The sequence below is a fragment of the Lycium barbarum genome, chromosome 11 (assembly GCF_019175385.1).
Source record: "Lycium barbarum isolate Lr01 chromosome 11, ASM1917538v2, whole genome shotgun sequence".
Lineage (NCBI taxonomy): Eukaryota > Viridiplantae > Streptophyta > Magnoliopsida > Solanales > Solanaceae > Lycium > Lycium barbarum.
The window spans coordinates 110,913,058-110,931,978 of record NC_083347.1 but is presented as its reverse complement, the minus strand read 5'-3'; the positions used below and the strand labels follow the sequence as shown (position 1 = coordinate 110,931,978).

The 18,921-nt window shown below is 37.6% G+C and overlaps 1 long non-coding RNA gene and 1 pseudogene across 2 annotated transcripts; one reads left to right on the top strand and one right to left on the bottom strand.

Moving 5' to 3' along the window:
• Positions 1-12: 12 nt before the first annotated feature.
• LOC132620112 (serine--tRNA ligase-like) lies at positions 13-1,139 on the top strand (annotated as a pseudogene).
• A 3,249-nt stretch (positions 1,140-4,388) lies between these two features.
• Positions 4,389-17,099, bottom strand: LOC132618478 (uncharacterized). Of its 2 annotated transcripts, XR_009574141.1 has the most exons (5): positions 16,967-17,099; positions 15,745-15,839; positions 15,593-15,651; positions 4,935-4,972; positions 4,389-4,813 (listed from the first exon to the last, which is right to left on the bottom strand). It is a non-coding gene; the product is annotated as an uncharacterized LOC132618478 (long non-coding RNA). The 2 variants fall into 2 exon arrangements; XR_009574140.1 differs by lacking the exon at positions 4,935-4,972 and having other exon boundaries at positions 4,393-4,813.
• Between the last annotated feature and the right edge of the window lie 1,822 nt (positions 17,100-18,921).

The following is an 18,921-nucleotide window of genomic DNA, read 5'->3' as shown; positions in this document are numbered from 1 at the left end:
CTAGCATCTAAGATGTTGGACATAAATCTCTTCGGAGAAGACAAGGGACACAATCCCAAAATTATTGGTGAATCTCAACATCGTCGATTTGCTGACGTTGATCTCGTTGATCGGTCAGGTCATTCAACTCGACAAAGAATGGCGTCAGCTCCAGTTTGAGCTTCATAATCTGCGGAAAAACAAGATCAAGAAAGAAGTTGCCAGGCTCAAAACTGCCGGGAGGATGCAAGTCAAAAAATCAAGGACACTGTAGCGAACAAGCAACTAATTGCAAAGAATGAGGCAGAAGTACTTGAGGCTCGAGCTGCTTTGTACTCAAAGCTGGAACTCATTGGTAACCTTGTGCACGATTCAGTGCCAGTTAGTAATGATGAGGCGAATAATGTGATAGTGCGATCATGGGGAAAGAAGCGGACTGAGAAGGGTCTTAAAAATCATGTTGATCTCGTTGATGAAGTGTGCTTATCTGATTGCAGCTGAACAACCTATGTTGTTCTTATCATTCGGATGAATGGATTCATCCTTCACAGCTACAGTTAAGGTATGTTGGATTCTACTTGCTTCCGCAACGAAGCAGGTAAGCATGGCCGGGACACTGGTGGAAAAAGTCCACCAATTTGAGAAAGTCGAACAGTTTTGTTTGATCAGTCCAAATGGCGACGACTCCTGGGACATGCATGAGGAAATAATAAAAAACTCTGAGGAATTCTTTCAGCAACTAAAGCTTCCTTACCAAATTGTGGCTATCGTTTCTGGCGCACTGAATGATGCAGCAGCAAAGAAGTACGATCTCGATGGGTGGTGCCTGGCCTGCATCATCCACATATAGAGAACTTGTGTCCTGCTCAAACTTCACAGATTATCAGTCGAGGATATTGGAAATTCGGTTTGGAGAAAATGAGCAAGCGAAGAAGTACGTGCATTTATTGAACTCTGCCCTTACCGCGACAGAGAGGACTATGTGTTGTATACTTGAGAACTACCAGAGGAGGACGGAGTTGAGATTCCTAAAGTTGCCATACATGGGTGGGAATAAATTCATACCTTTCGAGGGCCCTCATGCAAAAGAAGCTAAAGGAATCAAATCAAAGGTGTTGAAATTCGCTTTTAGCATAATAAGTTGCTTAGGTTTAAGATGAATCTATTTTTTAAAAATTTCTGTTGGATAGATTAGTTTTGTTAGGAGAGCTAAGTTTTTGGTTCTAGTATGTTGTGCACTAATACCACCCTGATTTTTATCCTTTGTGAGAGAATCCCAATTTATAAGATGCAATTTCCTTTTGGAATCCATTGATCCCCATATAAAATTCCTCTGAATATGATCATTATTTTAGTGACGTTACCAGGCAGGTTCATATATTGCATACCATGGGTTGGAATATTGTTCAGGCATGCTTTTGCAGTTTGTCCCGCAATATTTAGGAATTTTGTCTTCCATCCTGCTAGTTTAGATTACACGTGACATATTATGAACTGGTAGTCTCTCTTGGTTGGTTTTGTATAGAAGATTGGAAATCCTAGATGCTTTCCAAATTCTTTCCCAACTCTGATTTGCATGCTCTTTGATAGGTGTATCTTAGTATTATCTGGACAGTTCTTTGAAAAAATTATTTTAGATTTTGAATAGTTAGTGTTTGACCTGATTCTTTACTGAATTCTTCCAAGATTTTTTTTGATGTTTTGGCAGTTGGATTCATTAGCACGAGCCATTAATGTTAGGTCATCTGCGAAGAAAAGATGAGATATATAAGACCTTTGTGAGAGATTTTGATCGGTTTCCAATTTATTTTGTGTACCTCAGACTCAATCTTCCTCGACAACATTTCCATACTAAGTATGAAAATATATGGTGATAAAGGGCCGGGTCACCTTGCATAATATCTCGCGATGGTTCAAAGTGTTCAGTTCGGTTTCCATTTACCAGAATTGCTACACTACTAGTCGTGATGCAAGACATTATAAGGTTTATTATGTTTGGAGGGAAATTGAAGTATAGAAGGGTGTTTCTTACAAAAGACCATTCCATGGTAAAACGCTCACTACAAAAAAAAAAAGTAATTTGCGGAGGTTGAAAGTTGCAATTCGCGGAGGTTTTAGCCTCTTTAGTAACTAGCGGAGGCTAAAACCTCCGTAAATTACAATTTTCAACCTCCGCAAATTACCTATTTTTTTTATTTTTTTTATTTTTTGTAGTGGCTTTTTCGAGATCCACTTTTAAAATCATGTTAGCGTGTTTTCCTTTCCTTTTCCCAAAGTGTGACACGATTTCTTGGACGATAATAGCGTTATCAGTCGCTTGTCTATTTTTTAGAAAGCTGGACTGGAGGCTAATGTCAATAGATGCTTGGAGACAAGAGTCATGTGCGGCTAAACAAACAACCATGAAAGCTCTTTTGAACACCAAGATGGTTGAAGGGTCATCGGTTAAGGACCATATTCTGAAGATGATGAGTCTTTTGAATGAACTGGAGGTCCTAGTCTTATGTATGACAAAGACTGGCTTTGGACTTTTGACAGATCACATACACAACGGCAACACTTGAAATTGCTTTTACAGGAGATACAATGTCTGACTTCATTAAGGATTCCGAAAATGTTGATGTTTTGAGGGAAAAACATCCTCATAATGGAGGTAAATTCCCTGTCTTTAACACCTGCAAAAAATGTACCCTGTCTGTAACATGATGCTCAATTTCTTCAACTCCTTGGAAAGAATAGTATTTTCATAATGAAGTATATGTGGTTCTTCTAAGAGTAATTTAACTCTTTTCTTTTTCTGATAACACTGGTGGAGAAGAAATAATAAGTAAAATAACATGGCATCATATGCTCAGTAATCCATTATTGTCCAGCGGTTATGATATCTAGCTTTCACTCAGGAGAACCGGGTTCGATTTCCGGTAAAGGAATTTTTATAATTTTTTCCAGCCTTTTGGATTCCATAAATACTATTCCACAAATAAAAAGTTGGGATAGTAGCATTTTTGGTCATTATTGGTACTAGTATCCATACCGAATTCTAAATATAAAAAATAATAAGAAAATGTTACTTGAAAATACGGTAGACATAAAGGAGTATGAAAGATTCCTATAATTGTACAGGTTTATATGGAAAATGTTATTTGCTAAATATAGTAATGGTACAGGTTTATTGAACAATTTCAAGATTTAACTTGTTGTAAAATTGTACTCATTACATGAAATAACGTTAGCATATTTAACACGTCAACAGGTTATAATAGTTATTACTTATGGAAAACAAACCAATATATAAATATGAGAGGAAAGAATAATCATAACAAAAGTTGCATTAAATTAATATTCTTTTGTGAAATAGTGCAACCTGATAGAAGATTGAATTTTGCGGCCAACAAAAAGGAATATGGGTATATAGTAACATAGAGTAATTTCATATCAATTCAAAAATACTACAGTAAAGAATAACACTATCATCTTTCAATTTAAAACAATACAACTTAGAAAGAAACTTTTTATAGCAGCTTGAGGAAGGTAGATTTATCTGTAATCCTTATCGCTGTGTTTTATTCATTACTTACTGACCAAGTAGCTTAATGTCAAGTAATCTTAGATATTTTAGTTTTTTTTTTTTTTTTTTTTTTTTTGAAATGAGAATGTACCACAATTGATAGTCAATTATAATTGAATTGATACACGATCCCATCATAATGTTGTAAAATATTTCCTTCGAAAAACACTTCCTACACAATCTGTTTAATATAATTTTCTCAATACCATCATAATATTGTAAAAAAATATATTGCTACTGCTACATTTTGTTCAACCAAAAGTAGCATAATCTATTACGACCAAAATATAAGTTGGTTAGGAGTATTTTACTTAGCTCGATAATGATGCTACTATCAACCTTCATGCACAATTCAATAATTTTTTAATCATCTAAAATTCTCTTGGGCTAATCTAAATGCAAAAAGAAATTGATTATAAGGTTTTGAAATGTTTTTGGATTTTCTATAATTTGAGGCTTTAATTACGCGATCTTTTTTTAAACTTTGGCATGAAAATTGCATATACATCTTTTTATCTCAAATGTGACAAAGTTCGCCTCGAAGACTGATATGGTCTTATTTACTTCAAGAAAGTGTTTGAAACGATGGTGTAATCTTTCAAAATCCTAATATGCTCTAAATAAAGGGTTTTTGTTTTTTCAAAAATCCTAATATCCTACACATAAGAAGTTTATCTTTCCAATTGCATGTATAACCTATCGATGCACTGACAACATCTCCAGCCTCATGTGATGCACAAAATCCAGAAGTGTAGACTGAATTCCTTACGTACGTTTTTCTCAGAGCAAATATCAAATGTGCCATATAAAGAAGTACAATTATATTTATTTGGCTTGGGAGGAGAAAATGGCCATAGCATTATAAAAAATGACTGGCTTTGATCCCAAAACTATTAACCCTTATCTTATCCTCTGCGTTAACAGTAACCCCAAGTACAGTATCGAGTCTTACAATTGTCTTTTAGCACAACAATTAATTTAAATGAGCCCTAATAGTTAAAATAGAATTCCAGCACTTCAAATAGAGAGTCCAACAGTTCAAATGGGGTATTCTTTACAAAATGTAAGAACAGGTGCTATAGGTCTATACATTCCCAAATTAGCCACTTATTTGGTATCTTTGCAGATCTTTTTTGTGTGAATTCACTATTTTTAGTTGCTCAAGTGCTCTTTTGCTGTTGAAATCCCTATCTTGGATGTTGATCTTGAAATGGAGCTTTATATTCTTCATTCATTTCATGAATAGCTTTTCTTTGTTTTTCTCACCTAAAACATAGAAAATTAATACATCATGAACCTAAGCAAATCAGGTTGGTACTAACACGAACCAACAACTTCGACACAAAAATAAATAATATATAAGATGCAACAGATCATCAAAATATACCTCTCAATTACCTTCAAGAACCTTCTCCGTTAGAATTTCTACAATAACAATGATTCTTTTAAGTTTTATATTTTTTTGATAAGATAAAGATTTAATTTATGTATAGTCAGAACTGTCATTGACATCATAAGAAATACCACCACAAATTATGGTATTAACTCAAACCAACAACTTCGACATAAAAATTATAAAGTAATATATAGGATGCAACAGATCATCAAAATGTACCCCTCAATTATTTCTATTATCAGTCCTTATATACCCATTACTCGCACCTTGTGATGGCCATATTTTTTTCTTTCTTCTTTAAACAATATTATCGAACACAAAGGATATGGCAAAGAATGTTGGTTCTTTCACATTTTTAAATTGGTATATACAAACTGTCTAGAAACTCATACTGCCAAAAAGAAAAGCTCAAAGATCCACTTCCTAATCACCAACAAATGTTAAATTAGAATATGCAAAATGCAACTCCAAGGAACAGAGGATTCATGATATGTTTACTGTTCTCCCTCTACCTTTTTTCCATTTTGCGAACTTTCTCCTCCATTTACTTTTTCCCCACATGAGAGTATTATACTACAGAGAACTCATATAAGAGAAACAAACAACAATTAATTTTAGCAGTGTACATCACTTGAATCAAAAGATAAACAAATATCAACTTCTTAAGATAATACATCTCTATTTATGAAGATAAATATTACTAATATTGACGTAACACCTCATACCTTTAACCTAAGCTTGGACCATGATCCTAGACTTAGAAAATCAGATAAAGAATGTAGGAATTGGAATTTCCCAGTTCAGTTGTAAGATGGGGGTTTACGCCCATGAACAGTGACCGTATTTAAGTATACGGGCCGTATTTCAAGTCGTAAAATGGTACCAAATATTTCTAAGCATTCTGCAATTTGGCATTTGGATGTTACATTGTTAAATACGGACTGTATTTCAAAATACGGACCGTGTTTCAAAACATATTTGGAATTTGGGAAAACTTCCTTAATGAAAGTTGTAGATCTTTGAAATACCTTTCCAACGGTATATTGGGGTCAAACGGACATCTTTGCAAAGCGTTATGACCATTTTACTGAAGAGACGCAGTGCAGTCCACACGAAATACGGACCGTATTTCAAAATACGGTCCGTCTTTCAAAATATGGCCAGTATTTTGCTGGGCGTAAAATTCAATTTTCCAGAACAGTATATATTCGTCCATATCAGTTCAAATCATTATTTTTCATTCCTTCAAGCCCTAGAACGACATCTTACCCTCTTCCATCATCAAGAACACCAAGGTAAGCCTACTCTAATTATTTCAAGTCAATTCTAATACATATCCTTGTAATCTAAACAAGAAATCATCATTCCTAAACTAGGGTTTTCAAGAAAACCCATCTCAAGGTTCAAGAATTCAAGATTTTGGAAATCTTCTTCAAAGTTAAAATCTTTAATTCAAGTTTGGAGCATTACCAGGTATGTAGAGTTACTATCTACGTGTAGGAACATCATTGTTCTTCCCCACGCCTCATAATCCATAGATTATGATTCTTTATGAAAACTAGGGTTTCTATACCATGATCATGATAATCCTAGATCCATGTCCATGATTATATTATGTATGAATTGTTATAATTCCATCATTGAGTTCTTAATATTTCTTTATGATTATTGAGAATCCGGCCGTAATCCATGAACACCCATATCTCGTATTCCATGGGTTCTTGCATGCATGTTTTAAATAAAAATGTTTATTTCATAAATATCCTACATGTCTACAAGTTTTCATGCAATTGTATTATATAATTATCTTCATGCCATGATTCAAGATACATACATGCTAAATACAAGTTATTTCATGAAACCATTTTTACAAGTTATTTCGTGAAATCATGATTACAAGTTATTTACAAGTTATGTCACGAAAGTCACGGGTTTCTTAGCCAACTATATCATGTTCATGTTTTTTGGAGTTGCACAAGTTACCGAGAAGGCTCAAATAGCCTGAAACTACGTAGCCACCGTGGGACAAGGATCGCTCCTCCCAGTTAGGACGATTCCTTAATTTACACTGAATGGATCCATCAGGCACGTTACCACCTTATACCCTGGCAAGGTATGGGGGCTCTGCTGGTCCGGCGAGGTACCAGACTCCACGTACCCACGTACCTACGTGGTGATATCACATAGTCGGTTTATGAAATGCTCTCTCTACTTATCATGTTTACTTATGTTATATATATATATATATATATATATATATATATATATATGTACCCATGCTTATGCTCATGTTCATGTCCAGGTTTTCAGTTTCAGTTCTTATCATGTTATTCCATGTCCCATGTTATCTCTTTCAGTTGCTTTACATACCAGTACATTCAATGTGCTGACGTCCCCTTTTATTGCCCGGGGGCCTGCATTTCACGATGCAGGTACGGATTTACAGGACGACGCCTCTGCTCATTAGGATCTGCACGTACCAACTAATTGGTGAGCCCCTTCTCATTCGGGGTTTAGGCATTGTCTTTCTTTATTTAGTTTTGCATCTAAAGGTATGTTAGGGGCCTTGTCCCAGCAATTATGTTACGTGTTTCAGACTCATGTTAGAGGTTTCATAGACAAGACAAGTGTCATGTTAGACTTCCAGAGTTAGTTAGCCGTTTTGGCTCATTTATGATATTGTCTGCATTCATGACTTAACCAAGTACTTATGTTTAATATTATGACTTACTATGTTTTATAAAGGCTCATCATGCACTTCACGTTATATTTCCGCTCATGTATGCCTTAGTAAGCCATGTGGTTCGCTCGGTCACATGCAGTCAGGCACCGAGTGCCGTGTTACGCCCAGGCCATGGTTCAGGGCATGACAATGCTTGGTATCAGAGCCTAGGTTCAAGTGTCTTTGGAGAGTCTATGAAACCATGTCCAGTGGGGTTACTTTTATATGTATGAGGGCCCCATACATATAAACAGTTGACCACCAAGACATTTAGGATTTGTCTCATTTCCTTCATACTCTAGATCGTGCAGTTAGAGCAGTACTTTTAGGATGCCTCTCTAATTCGTGTGTGTACGTATTTTCAGAAAATGCCTGTGAAAAGGAAATACACCAGAAAGGTCACAGCCACCAGCCAGGAGGCTACTGCAGAAGCAACTCGCGAAGAGATCGTTCCGACTCAGACAACAGCCCCAACCGCTCCTACAATTACACCTCCTAGTGATTCGGATTGGGATGTTAGGAGTGTTATCAACATGCTCACACAATTGGTAGCAGTTCAGGCCTAACGTCAGGAATCTGGGTCAAGTTCAGGAGGAAATGGAGAGTCTTCTAAGACTAAGGACTTTCTCAGAATGAATCCCCCAGTCTTTACGGGAACAAAGAAAGATGATGACCCTCAGGACTACATTGATGCTCTCCAGAAGATCTTCAAGATTATGACAGTTACAGAAACTGAAGCAGCTACTTTTGGATCGTATCAGCTACAGGGCATTGCTAACACTTGGTATGAATCTTGGGAATGATCTCGAGGTGAGGATGCACTTGACACTACATGGGATGAATTTACAAGCGTATTCCTGGACCACTTCATGCCAATAGAAGTCAGAGAGGCTAAGGCTGAGCAATTTCTGAAGCTTAAGAAGAATGGCAGGTCAGTTGAGGACTACTATTTGGAATTTATCAGTCTGGCTAAGCATGCTCCACATATGGTACCGGATATGAGGGCAAGAGTGAGGAGGCTTGTTGGAGGACTTAATTCCCATTTGTATGATGGGGCCAATATTGCTGCACAGAATGGGGGAATGACCATCTCCAAGATGGTTGCTTTCGTACAAGGTAATGAGACAAGGCTAAAGGAGGAGGAAGCCTTGCAGAAAGAGAAAGACAAGGAGTTCAACAAGAGGGTCAAGTCTACCGGACAGTTCAGCGGGAACGGAAACAGGAAATTCTTTAAGAACAGGTTAGCAGGACCTGCTCCGTCCACAGCAAGTGCCCCAGTCCCCAAGTTCTTTAATGATAAGAAGCAGAATTTCAGGCCATCAAGCTCTTACTCTCAAGCTAGTGTGGGTCAGTCGACTAATACCCATCCGATATACGACAAGTGTAACAAGAGACACTCAGGTGAGTGTCGTGTGGGTACTGATGCCTGCTTTAGATGTGGTCAGAAGGGCCATTTTCAGAAGGACTGTCCATCAGCCAGACAGGGTACCGAAGGTAATGTGACGCAGTCCATAAATTCAGTAGCTCCTCGTTATAATCAGGCCCAGCAGGGGCGTGGCACGGCAAGGTCCGGTAATATAGGTAGTGGTCAGAACCGTTTGTATGCATTGACAGGTCGTCGGGATACAGAGGCTAGAGCAGATGTTGTCACAGGTACACTCACAGTTTTCACTTTTGAAGTATATGCCCTTATTGACCCAGGATCCACTTTATCTTATGTAACCCCTTTTGTTGCTAAAAAGTTTGGTAATGAACCAGAAAAATTATATGAACCCTTTGAGGTGTCCACCCCAGTTGGGGAATCAGTCATAGCTAGACGTATTTATAGGGGTTGCCCAGTTTTAGTCTATCACTGCAGGACCATAGCTGACCTAGCGGAATTAGAAATTGTAGACTTTGATGTGATCATGGTTATGGATTGGTTAGCTTCATGTTATGCCACAGTATGTTGTAGAACCAAAGTTGTCAAATTCGAGTTTCTTAATGAGCCAGTTATAGAATGGGAGGGTAATTCAGTAGTACCCAGGGGTAGATTTATTTCTTACCTAAAAGCCAGAAAAATGATTTCCAAGGGTTATATCTACCACCTAGTTCGAGTCAAGGATTCAAATGCCCAGAATCCAACTCTTCAGTCCGTCCCAGTTGTAAATAAATTTCCAGAGTTCTTTTCCGAGGATCTTCCAGGAGTCCCTCCTGACAGGGGGATTGAATTTGGAATTGATCTACTTCCCGATACTCAGCCGATATCTATTCCACCATACAGAATGGCTCCAGCAGAGTTAAAAGAGTTAAAAGCCCAGTTGAAAGATCTTCTTGACAAAGGGTTTATTTGCCCCAGTGTTTCACCTTGGGGTGCACCAGTCTTATTTGTCCGAAAGAATGATGATTCCTTACGTATGTGTATAGACTACCGTCAGTTGAACAAGGTCACCATTAAGAACAGGTACCCTTTTCCTAGAATAGATGACTTATTTGACTAACTTTAGGGCACCCAATGTTATTCCAAGATTGACCTCAGATCAGGCTATCATCAGTTAAAGGTTAAGGAAGTTGATATTCCGAAGACCGCTTTCAGAACCCGTTATGGCCATTTTGAATTTCTTGTTATGTGATTTGGGTTGACAAATGTGCCAGCTACTTTTATGGATCTTATGAACAGGGTCTTCCAGCCTTATCTCGACTTATTCGTTATTATCTTCATTGATGATATTTTGGTGTATTCCTGTAATAAGGGTGATCATGCAGAACATCTCAGAATAGTGTTGCAGACTCTTAAAGATCGCGAACTTTTTGTAAAATTCTCAAAGTGTGAGTTTTGGCTTAAGTCAGTGGCGTTCTTAGGCCATCTGATCTCAGGTGAAGGTGTTAAAGTTGATTCTCAGAAGATTGATGTCGTAAGGAGTTAGCCCAGACCCACCTCAGTTTCTAATATAAGAAGTTTCTTAGGTCTGGCAGGCTATTATAGACGCTTCGTAGAAGGATTTTCTTCTCTCTCTGCTCCGTTGACTAAGTTGACTCAAAAGAAGGTTAAGTTCCAATGGTCAGATGCTTGTGAGCGAAGCTTTGAAGAGTTGAAGAAGAGATTGACTTCTGCTCCAGTTTTGACGCTGCTAGAGGGAACTGAAGGGTTCGTAGTTTATTGTGATGCTTCAGGAGTTGGTCTCGGATGTGTCTTAATGCAGCATGGTAAGGTTGTAGCTTATGCATCTCGTCAGATCAAGGTTCACGAAAAGAATTATCCGACTCATGACCTAGAGTTAGCAGTTGTAGTTTTTGCAGATATGGTGTCATTATTTGTATGGAGTGTATGTCGATATTTTCACCGATCATAAAAGCCTACAATATATCTTCAAGCTAAAGAAGCTGAATCTTAGGCAAAGGAGATGGCTCGAATTTCTTAAAGATTATGATGTGGATATCCTCTATCATCCGGGAAAAGCGAATATTGTAGCTGATGCTCTTAGTCGGAATTCCATGGGAAGTTTAGCCCATGTGGATTCAGATAAAAGAGTGATGTCCAGGGAAGTTCACCGTTTGGCCAGTCTTGGAGTTCGACTTTTGGACTCCGAGGATGGTAGTGTGGTTGTTCAGAATAGATCTCTTTCCTCTTTAGTCATTGAAGTTAAAGAGAAACAATATACGGATCCCTACTTGTTCCGAAGGAGGGGATTCAAACAAATAAAACAACGGCTTTTGAACAAGGGGGAGATGATGGTACCTTAGGTATCGAGGCAGATTATGTGTTCCAGATGTAGATGGGCTCAAAGAGCGAATCATGTCAGAAGCTCACAACTCCAAGTATTCCATTCAACTAGGTTCCACTAAGATGTACCATGATCTTAAGGAGATTTATTGGTGGAATGATATGAAGAAACATGTAGCAGATTTTGTAGCTAAGTGTCTGAATTGTCAGCAAGTGAAAGCCAAACACCAGAGGCCTGGTGGCTTGGCTCAGAATATTGATATTCCTGTCTGGAAATAGGAAATGATCAATATGGATTTTGTATCAGGTCTACCTTGTTCAGCTAGGAGACATGCCTCTATTTGGGTGATCGTTGACCGGCTTACTAAGTCGGTGCACTTTTTGACAGTCAAGACCACGGATTCAGCAGAAGATTATGCCAAGCTGTGTGTTAATGAAATTGTCAGATTGCATAGGACACCAGTGTCCATTATTTCAGATTGTGGTGCTCAGTTCACAGAGAACTTTTAGAAATCCTTTCAGAAATGATTGGGTACCAAGGTAAACCTCGGCACAGCTTTTCATCCGCAGACAGACGGCCGGGTAGAGCGTACTATTCAGACTCTAGAGGACATGTTGAGAGCATGCGTCTTGGATTTCAAAGGTAATTGGGATGATCACTTGCCTCTCATTGAGTTTTCTTATAATAACAGTTATCATGCTAGTATTGGGATGGCACCATCTGAAGCTCTGTATGGGCGAAGGTGTAAGTCACCAATTGGTTGGTTTGAAGTTGGTGAAGCAGGGTTGTTAGGGCCAGATTTGGTCTATCAGGCAATGGAGAAAGTCAAGTTGATTCAAGAGCGTTTGAAAATGGCTCGAAGTCGCCAGAATTCTTACACAGATATGAGGCAAAGGGACTTAGAGTTTCAAGTCGATGATTGGGTGTTCCTTAAAGTCTCACCTATGAAGGGTGTTATGAGATTTGGGAAGAATGGGAAGCTTAGTCCCAGATATATTGGACCTTACAGAATTTCACGAAAGGTCGGTCTAGTAGCTTATGAACTTGAGTTGCCCCAAGAGTTAGCTGTTGTACATCCAGTGTTTCATGTATCCATGTTAAGGAAGTGCGTAGGAGACCCATCGTTGGTTGTTCCTGCTGATACTATAACAGTTAAGGACGGTTTGATTTATGAGGAGATTCCCGTAGTCATTCTTGACCGTCAGGTTCGCAAGTTGAGAACTAAGGAAGTAGCCTCAGTGAAAGTCTTATGGAGGAGTCAGAAAGTTGAAGAGGCTACATGGGAAGCGGAAGAGGATATGAAATCCACATACCCTTATTTGTTCGAAGAGTAAGCAGAGAACGCCCAAGGTAAATTCCCATAGTCCATGTTATGTCATGTCTCATGTTTCCGGCTCATGTCATGTATCCAGCGCTCATGTTTCATGTCTCATGCTTCAGTATCCATGTTTTCATGTAATCACATCATTTCATGTCTCATGTCATGTCAGGTTTTCTTCACATTCATGTATTCAAGCCATGCCCAGCCATATTTTTAACCATGACCTAAGGGGGAGATACTGTAACACCTCGTACCTTAACCTAAGCTTTGACCATAATCCTAAACTTAGAAAATCAGATAAAGAATGTGGGAATTGGAATTTTCCTGTTCAGTTGTACGATGGGGGTTTATGCCAATGAACAGTGACCGTATTTCAGTATAGGGGCCGTATTTGAAGTCGTAAACTGGTACCAAAGATTTCTGAGCATTCTGGAATTTGGCATTTGGATGTTACATTGTTAAATACGGTCCGTGTTTAAACCCTTAATTGGAATTTGGGAAAACTTTCTTGATGAAAGTTGTAGATCTTTGAAATACCTTTCCAACGGTATATTATGAGGGTCAAACGGATATCTGTGCAAAGAGTTATAGCCATTTTACTGAAGAGATGCAGTGCAGCCCACACGGAATACGGACCGTATTTCAAAATACGGCCCGTCTTTCAAAATACGGCCAGTATTTTGCTGGGCGTAAAATTCAATTTTGTAGAATAGTATATATTCGTCCATATCAGTTCAAATCATTATTTTTCATTCCTTCAAGCCCTAGAACGACCTCCTACCCTCTTCCATCATCAAGAACACCAAGGTAAGCCTACTCTAATTATTCCAAGTCAATTCTAATACATATCCTTGTAATCTAAATAAGAAATCATCATTCCTAAACTAGGTTTTTCAAGAAAGCCCATCTCAAGGTTCAAGAATTCAAGATTTTGGAAACCTTCTTCAACGTTAAAATCTTTAATTCAAGTTTGGAGCATTACCAGGTATGTAGAGTTACTATCTACGTGTGGGAACATCATTATTCTTCCCCACGCCTCATAATCCATAGATTATGATTCTTTACGATGCTCATGATAACCGTCCATGTTCATGATTATATTATGCATGAATTGTTATAATTCCATCATTGAGTTCTTAATATTTCTTTATGATTATTGAGAATCCGGCCGTAATCCATGAACACCCATATCTCGTGTTCCATGAGTTCTTGCACGCATGTTTTAAATAATAATGCTTATTACATAAATATCCTACATGTCTACAAGTTTTCATGCAATTGTATTAAATAATTATCTTCATGCCATGATTTGAGATACATACATGCTAAATACAAGTTATTTCATGAAACCATGTTTACAAGTTATTTTGTGAAATCATGATTACCAGTTATTTACAAGTTATGTCACGAAAGTCACAGGCTTCTTAGCCAACTATATCATGTTTATGTTTTGGGGAGTTGCACAAGTTACCAAGAAGGCTCAGATAGCCTGAAACTACATAGCCACCATAGGACAAGGATCGCTCCGCCCAGTTAGAACGATTCCCTAATTTACATTGAATGGATCCATCAGGCACGTTACCACCTTATACCCTGGCAAGGTATGGGGGCTCTGCTGGTCCGGCGGGGTACCAGACTCCACGTACCCACGTGGTGATATCACATAGTCGGTTTATGAAATGCTCTCCCTACGTATAATGTTTTACTTATGTTATATATATAATATATATGTACCCGTGCTCATGCTCATGTTCATGTCTAGGTTTTCAATTTCAGTTCTTATCATGTTATTCCATGTCCCATGTTATCTCTTTCAGTTGCTTTACATACCAATACATTCAATGTGCTGACGTCCCCTTTTATTGCCCGGGGGCCTGCATTTCATGGTGCCGGTATGGATTTACAGGACGACGCCTCTGCTCATTAGGATCTGCACGTACCAGCTAATTGGTGAGCCCCATCTCATTCGGGGTTTAGGCATTGTCTTTCTTTATTTAGTTTTGCATCTAAAGGTATGCTAGGGGCCTTGTCCCAGCAATTATGTTACGTGTTTCAGACTCATGTTAGAGGTTTCATAGACAAGACAAGTGTTATGTTAGACTTCCAGAGTTAGTTAGCCGTTTTGGCTCATTTATGATATTGTCCGCATTCATGACTTAACCAAAACTTATGTTTAATATTATGACTGACTATGTTTTATAAAGGCTCATCATGCACTTCACGTTATATTTCCGCTCATGTATGCCTCATGATGATTCAGCAAGCCATGTGGTTCGTTTGGTCACATGCAGCCAGGCACCGAGTGTCGTGTTACGGCCAGGCCATGGTTCGGTGCGTGACAATTGATCTCAGTTAGTCGATATAAGCAAAGGCATATAGGTGGACTTGTTTTCATGTCAACCGATTTTGGTGAATGCCAATGATGTATCTTTGGAATTGTTAAATGACAGATGTTTACCTAATAAAATCCTTAAGGGTTAAAATTGGAATAGAAAATTGCTTAATTATTTTGGAAATTTTGTCTAACCCACCTTGGTAGTGTAAAAGTGTTCTTCCTTTTTCTTTTTTTTTTCTGCTGCGGATAGAGGCGGATCCAAGATTTGAAACTTGTGGGTTCCCAGCTAGCAGTGTCTGTTGTTACTGGGTTCTCAGCTCATATTTCTTATATATTTGAAGGGTTTCACAAAATACAAAGTTCGGATAAAATTTGTGGGTTCCCGCGAACCCACAGTGGATCCGCCCCTGGCTGCGGATGAAAATTTAGTGTGTTAAATGATTTAGCAGCTTCTGCAACTAAGCAGAAACTTCCCATAAAGACATTTGAAGACACAACCAAATACATGTACAGAGTCCACCAGTAAAACATGTTGAAAGAGGAAAACCAAATATGAATAAAACATACCAGACGGGAGGAATGCAACAAAAATATATATGCCCCTGTTCGTCCTCCTCTCTGCATTTCTATAACAAAAAGTAAAGTAATATAATTAAGAAATTGTCACTCAATAATAAAATCAAATTGATAAAAAGAATGGTGACAAAAGAAAATAACACCTTTGAGAACATCCTATCAAGATCACACAAGGGCTCCGTCCGCAAAAATAATAGAGATACACTCTAGTAGCTTCTGAAAATATTCTTGGTATCACCTGAAAAAGAGCAAAAAGATGATGCGGACGACCCCCCAAACGAAATACAAATGCCTGAAACTGAAAGTACAGACTGAATAATATGAATAATGCACATTTTAATACATCACTAAGTCAACTGCAGTAAATGTTTAAATGAAATCAGGAGTCGACAATATGCAGTATCATATTGAGCTCTAAAGAATATATTAAGAGATGAACTTTTCCAAGCCTTTTAATTTGCTATATCTTACTGGAATTCTCTGAAATGCATCTGAAATTGGAATTGATAAAGCAACAAATGAAGAGGAGCTGTTTATTGGTAGTTGAAGAAATTGGTACTGGTGTTTTATCTGTGGTGAAGTTTCTTTTGTTTAATCACAATATTTTTAGGCTTATGTTCTGGCAGTCCAATTTATTTAGCATCAACACTTTTCTTTTCAATCTCTTCCTACAATGACTCATCCCATTATTCTTCTTTATCTTCATTTCATTGTGAAGATTTTATACTTTAGGTGGATATTTGGCTGCAGATAGCACATTGTTTGTGCTTAATTTCTCTCACATATAGTGATATATAAACCTTTGGATCAGTTATCTTCTAAAAGTCATTAAGTGATAGTTAGTCAATTAGGCTTTAACTAATATATCGAATCACGGCTTCTTGGTGAGTCAAATCTTGAAAAGCACATAACGGGTAATGTTTTAGGGATTTTTGTCTTTAATCTCAAAATGTCCACCTTGTAGAACATTATATCAAGATCACGCAGGGCTCCGTCCACTCAAATAAATAGAGATGCACTCCAGTAGTTTCTGAAGCAGAGGAATGAGAAAAACAAAACAAATTTCAATGATATGTACAAAATGTTCTTACGATATGAAGAAAAGAAAAAATTGATTGAATTCTCAAAAGCCCAGTTGTAGGCAATGAGTTAATTTACCAAATTCCTATATAAAAAAAAGGTAAACGAAATTAGGTACAATTAGTGACATGCATGAACATAAACTATGATATCTCCACCAAATCCAATTACCAGCAAACAACTACAATGAAATAACGAAAGATCACCAAACAAAGATGGAAAAACATTGAATGAGCGGAAGACACATATTCTAATTACTGAAACAAAGAAAACTTGTAGGAAAACCTGGATGAAAGTGAGAGAGCATAGGGCTTGGATTCCGATTAGGTTTATGTTAATTGAGAAACAAAACTGGTTCTTCAAAAAAATTGCGCTCTTCAAAACTGATTTTTGCGGCTTGAATTTATCCGGTTTCTTTTTATCTTGCCAAGTGGCTTTTTAATTATTATTTGCTCTTTGCAGTTTTTTTAACTAGTTGCCGTTTTTTATTTATTTATTTTGTGTTTTTAAATTGTGATTTTTATCGTGATGACACTTGTCATTCAATCCTTGCTTTTGATAGATATTGCTTAGAATTAATTTTTGAGTTAGTGGTCAAAAACACACCTAAACTATCAGTTTTTTGCGATTTCAACTATCAATTGTTTCCTACCTGAACTATCACCATCAATGTATTTTATTTTATTTTTGAAAAAGGCATTCTGATCAATTATTAATCAAATCAAAGTTGAGTACATCATGAATCAAAGATAGACGATCTAGTATCCACTCCATAGCATCAGACATAGAAACCGAAGCCCGAGCTAACAGATGGACACACTGGTTCGCTGATCTTTTGACAAAAGACAAAGAAATAGAAGTAAAGTCACACATGAGTGCTTTATAATCATGAATAATAACATCAAAATAAGAGTTGGTGCCGCAAAATTTCTTCAATGCTTGTTTAACCAAAAGGTTGTCAATCTCCACAATAATAGGTGTTGATGTAAAGTGATTCTTTAGCCAGCTTAATTCTTCTCGAACACCCAAAGCCTCTACCATGAGTGAGTCATGTGGCCTATCTAACCGACTAGAGCGACCTCTTATGAAGTTTCCATGAGAATCCCGGACTGGCATACCGACTCCTGCTAGTCCCGAAGCAAGATCAAAAGAAGCATCAATGTTACATTTAAGAATATTCTCATCAGGAGGAAACCATTTAATTGCAAAGTCAGTTCCCATCGCTATATGATCAGAAGTTGCGTTCTTGCCTAAGTCCAGTCCTGCCAAAATCGGGCTGCCTTTTGGATAACAGCTTCGGGTCGCAGAGATTTTCCCCACCACACAAGACTATTTCTAGCATTCCAAAGTTCTCAAAGAATCATAATGGCTTCATGTAATTGATCAAGAGTCACAATTTCCATCAGCGAATTAAGCCAATGAAAAGCGATGGACCAAATTGCCACCAACCTAAAGATGATTTAAGTCATACCGGTTTCACCGCGTTGCACTCAACTAGAGAGTGCAATATTTTTTTTGTCCCTCGGAGGCATGTAGGACATAAGTTGGATTAAAGAATATTCTTGCTCATTAAATTATAGCCGGTTGGAAGGACACCATTCGAAGCTCTCCAAACAAAATTCAACACCTTAGGAGGCATCTTCAATTTCCAAAGTTTTCGCCAAAATTGACCATTCAGGATTGGTGCAATAGCATTATGCAGTACTGAATAACCACTCTTGATGGTGTAGCATCCTTGCCTATCAAGTTTCCACATCCATTGATCATCCCATAGAGCAAATCCTAGTGGAATTCGCTTAATGCAATCTATCTCATCAGCAGAGAAGAGTGTCTCTAACATGTGAGTATCATTTAACCTTTTCCTACCTAAACTATCACACATGGTGATAGTTCAAGTAGGAAACTTGTTAATTTTTCTGTGTGAACACACTATTTTCTCCGTCCCAATTTATGTGGCATTCTTTCGGATTTCAAGATTCAAACAAGTTTTTCTTTGACCGTAACTTTTTCATGTCTTTTAAATATTTTGAATTGTCAATTATTGTAACTTATAGTATTTTTATATGTAGCATCTAAGTATGTAAATTTTATTTCAGAAAACTTACAGACTCCATTTCCAAATTCATGACCAAATTAGAATAGTTTGACTCTCGAAAATCCGAACTTAGCCACCTAAATAGGGACAGAGGGAGTACTATTTTTTCTTTTCTCACTTAATCAATCAAAATATCTGTGGTAAT